The following is a 5,140-nucleotide window of genomic DNA, read 5'->3' as shown; positions in this document are numbered from 1 at the left end:
CATGCTTGCTGTATTAATAGCCAATTTAGTTGTGTATTGCCATTTCTATTTTGCTACTGAACACCTTCCAACTTAAATGTTGAATTTCCTTGTACACGTAATTGTTTGTAATCTATGGGAAAGTCGTTAATAGTCAGCTGACCTTGTGAACTGTATAAATATATCAAAATCTTGTTTTGTTAAATTGAGCTTATTGTCAGTTCTTGCTTATAAGCTATGGTTGATGCTGCCTACAGGTTCTTATTCTTTTTTTTCATAGGTGAAGTATGAAGTGCGAAGTCGTGAAGCCTATCAGCAAGAGTAGCATATTATGTATTGTAATATCAGGCAGAGTGTAATATTAGTCAGAGTAGCATATAATGTATTGTAATATTTAGTGTTGTTTTGGATGAATTTCATTCGCTCTATAGTCTGTTTGAAATATTGATTGTGTATATAACTTCAATACTATGAAATGGAAACCCGACTAGGGGGACATATTTATGAAAATTGTTTGACAAATTTTGAAATTTTTGATGTGTGGGTCCAATTGTGATATCAGCATGACAAGTGGGACCAATCTGACCAGTGGCACCAGCACAAAAATAATATGGGTGAAAATAGAAAATTAATAGTAATGACCCAGAAAATAAAAATGTTGAATTGTTGGGCCAGGCCCATGTATCTGACCAGAATTAAAAAGAAAAATAACATTAAATGGGCTGAATTGTTAGGCTCGGCCCATATAGACACCGAATTGGACCGGGCTGAATCTTATCAATGACCTTTTCAATTGGTCGCAATTTTGCCATGTCAGATTGCCACGTCGGATCTGACGTGGTTGGGCAGACAGCCAGTGACCAAAACAAAAGGTCATGGGTTCAATGACCTTTTGTTTTGGTTGTAAACGTCTACGACCTTATCCCGAAGAAGGTCGTTAATATCAGTTTACGACCGCCAGCTTTTGACCTTTTGTTTTTGGTCACAAAAAGGTCACAAATGCAAAACAATGACCATTTAGTGACCAATAGTCAAGGTCACAAGTTGACATATTTCTTGTAGTGCCTTCCTTGTCCTATTCGGACTAGGGGGGGAGGGGGCGCGCGGCCTGCCCTGGCCGGCCCTCCTCTTCTCCCTTATGGCCCATGTAGGCCCATTAACCCCCGGGGGGGTTCCGGTAACCCCCCGGTACTCCGGTAAAATCCCGATTTCACCCGGAACGATTCCGATATCCAAATATAGGCTTCCAATATATCAATCTTTATGTCTCGACCATTTCGAGACTCCTCATCATGTCTGTGATCACATTCGGGACTCCGAACAACCTTTGGTACATCAAAACTTGTAAACTCATAATAAAATTGTCATCATAACGTTAAGCGTGTGGACCCTATGGGTTCGAGAACTATGTAGACATTACCTAGAACTGTTTCTGATCAATAACCAATAGCGGAACCTGGATGCTCATATTGGCTCCTACATATTCTACGAAGATCTTTATCGGTCAAACCGCATAACAACATACGTTGTTCCCTTTGTCATCGGTATGTTACTTGCCCGAGATTCGATCGTCGATATCTCAATACCTAGTTCAATCTCGTTACCGGAAAGTCTCTTTACTCATTATGTAATGCATCATTCCGTAACTAACTCATTGGCTACATTGCTTGCAAGGCTTATAGTGATGTGCATTACCGAGAGGGCCCAGAGAAACCTCTCCGACAATCGGAGTGACAAAACCTAATCTCGAAATACGCCAACTCAACATCTACCTTAGGAGACACCTGTAGAGCTCCTTTATAATCACCCAGTTACGTTGTGACATTTGGTAGCACACAAAGTGTTCAACCGGTAAACGGGAGTTGCATAATCTCATAGTTGTAGGAACTTTGTATAAGTCATGAACAAAGCAATAGCAACATACTAAACGATCAAGTGCTAGGCTAACGGAATGGGTCAAGTCAATCATATCATTCTCCTAATGATGTGATCTCGTTAATCAAATGACAACACATGCCTATGGTTAGGAAACATAACCATCTTTGATTAATGAGCTAGTCAAGTAGAGGCATACTAGTGACATTAAGTTTGTCTATGTATTCACACATGTATCATGTTTTCGGTTAATACAATTCTAGCATGAATAATAAACATTTATCATGATATAAGGAAATAAATAATAACTTTATTATTGCCTCTAGGGCATATTTCCTTCAGGCGGAACCCTGGACCATGTATCACGGAAGTGCCGTTGGACGGACGAGCAATTGAAAATACCAGTCAAGAGGCTTCGGCACTATATTAATGCAGCGCAGGAAGGGACGTTCGTTCCAGACAGAGAGAATGACGAGCTCACAATGGCCCTCGGGAATCCTGAGCACCCTGGACGGACACGAGGCACGCCGGGCTCCGTTCCGTGGCAGGCTGGGTTTCCGGACGCAGGCGGTTACAAATGCCAGGAGAGGAGGAAGAAAGTGCAGCAGACCGAACTGCAGGCGCTGCATGCAAGGATACAAGCGATAGAGGAACGAGAAGCAAATCGCGGCAAACAAACTGCCGAAGCTTCCCCCGAAGCTACCCCGCCATCTCAGCAGAGAAGCAGCGTGGCTTCCACTGAGCTGCTTCAGCCGGAACATGTCTTGACGACTCCTGCTAGCTACTCCATGGATGCTATCACAGAGTCTCAAAAATTTCACCTTATGACACAATGGTAGAACTTAAAAGTCAAGGCGGCTGTCGGCTCTGTTCGACCTTCTGAACCCGGTGCAACTTTTCACTCTCGTCCAATTCCAGAAGGATATGCTAGGGTGATGGTGGACGAAATAACCGAGGGATTTGAGGACCTCCAGCTTGACCACCCTACCGGTGAAGGGGAGACTCGACTGGGTTCTACTCTGAAGACTCCATGCCTATGGCGGAAGGAGTTCGTCAACCTTCCGAACTGGACGCCTCCGCCTCCTCCTCCTCCTTCGGCGAGTAAGGGCACTCCGCCTCCTCCACCGCCTCCTCCTCCGGCGAGTGACGATCAGGGCACTCGGCCTCCTTCTCCGGCGTGTGGCGGCACTCCGCCTCCTTCTCCGCCTGCGCCGGCGCGCCCGAGAAGCTAGCTGCCTCCTCCTTCTTCGCCTCGCCAGCAAGGGCGGAAGAGACCCGCCGCCGCCCCGGCTACTCCGGTGCATCGTAGTCCTTCTCCGCCTCGTAAGCAAGCACGAAAGAAGACAGCCGCAGCTGCTCCGTCTGCTCTGGCGTCTAGCAGTACAGCTAGAGGTGGGAGGCAATACAGATACGGTCCATCTCTCAAGCCTCTAGAGAAGTTACCGTACGAGAGGACCGAGGAGGAAAACGCAAAGATCGTGCAGACCGAAGTGAAGGACTTCTTTGAAGGGTTGAAAGCAAAGAGACATCCACCTCCGGAGGAGAAGGTAGATCCGGTGAAAGCAAAGCGCACTATCGATGCCCTGAAACCACCAAAGTCTCCGCCGGAAACCAACTATGAGCGCATTACTGAAAAGACATATCTCGAAGCTAACCGGTCGGGAAGTACTGTTAGTGATCAAAGGTTAAAGGAACGAGCAGCTGGGGAAAAAATTGCCCAGCTCGGCGAACAAGCGAAGCAATCGTGCCCCCCGCTCAATGTGTCTAGCGACATCGTCGCTAATGCTCCGGGGACGGTGCCCGGTTATAACAATCTTGAAGATTACCTGCCTGACGATGTACATTTTGATTTCTTGAAGGTGGACGAACACAGATACGAGTACGGGAAGCCTCTCGTCAAAGATGAAAAATCTCTAACAACAATGATGCAAAGATTTCATAATTGGTACATGAAAACCTGCAGAGAGTCTGGGGGACGAATACTTTGTATCTGAGAATTAAAGAGGAGCATGACCTCGTTGGAACTGATCTGTTGCATGTTCCATTTGAGGAGTTCTTCAAGTTCTTCAATCAAAAGGCCCTCGATAAATTAACGGTCTTTTGCTACTGTCTATAAGTACTATTTCTATCATTAAGTCTCTATATATAGCTCGGCTCTTTCATTGCATGTATTTATAATTAATTATCCTCACTATATTATGCAGATTGAAGATCGTCGAGTGCAAAAAACAAGAAATGTATGATATTGGGTGCATTAACACAAATATCATAGATGAATTTCAAGTTAAAAAGAAGGCCGCAGAGGCCGAGGCCAACTTGCTACAATCGTTGATCAAAAATCAAAACAAAGATTTAATACTCTTTCCTTACAACTTCAAGTGAGTGTTACTGTCATGTGCATATTCGGTTTCCCTTATTACTCGAGCGAGGTTATAGTAATGTAATTGATGAGTTATGCATGCGTGCGCAGCTTCCACTATGTTCTTCTGGAGATTAAGCTTGAGCGTGGACTAGTAACCGTCTTAGACTCGAGACGAAAAGATCCTAAAACCTATGCGGACATGACTAAATTGCTCAACAAGTAAGTTCAATCGATCATTATCGCACCATATCGACAACTTTTTGTTCATTTCCTGATATCTCAAGTAATAATTATTTTTTTTTGTCTTGCAGGGTTTGAAAACAATTCACCGCAGAAGCTCCGGGACTGCCGAAGGAGCTGCGATTTACATACCCGAAAGTAAGTACTACTAGCTAGCTAGTTGCGCGCATCTCCCATTGATTCTATAGCTATACTTTTATCAATGCCATTTATAATGCTTCATTATCAGTTTGATTGACCTCTATTTCTTGTAAAGTGCTTGTGGCAGGAAGAAGGGAATAATTTCTGTGGATACTACGTGTGCGAGTTCATCTACAACGCGACTTTGAAAAATAAGCGGGGCTACTCTAAAAGACAATATGAAGTGCGTAAGCAATAATATTCACAATTTCATTTTATTACACCATCATTTCTGTTGAGTTTCATTCATATATGTATTAACCCCCTTCTTCAAATTAGACGTGGCAGATGCGGAATGAACTCCTAGAACAAGATCGCATGAAAGCAATTCAAGAGGAATTGGCGGGATTCTTTCTTGACCACATCATCAATAAAGCCAGAGAATACCATGTGGAAGTTGATTTCAAATGCTAGGGGATTGTAAGAGATCTTACATATTGTATATGTATGTAGCCAGTAGCGTCGGATAGATAATACGAAAACTTGTTGTTCGACCAATCTCTC

This window comes from Triticum aestivum, chromosome 6B (assembly GCF_018294505.1).
Source record: "Triticum aestivum cultivar Chinese Spring chromosome 6B, IWGSC CS RefSeq v2.1, whole genome shotgun sequence".
Classification (NCBI taxonomy): domain Eukaryota; kingdom Viridiplantae; phylum Streptophyta; class Magnoliopsida; order Poales; family Poaceae; genus Triticum; species Triticum aestivum.
The sequence above is the reverse complement of the archived record's forward strand: the minus strand, read 5'-3'. Positions refer to the sequence as shown.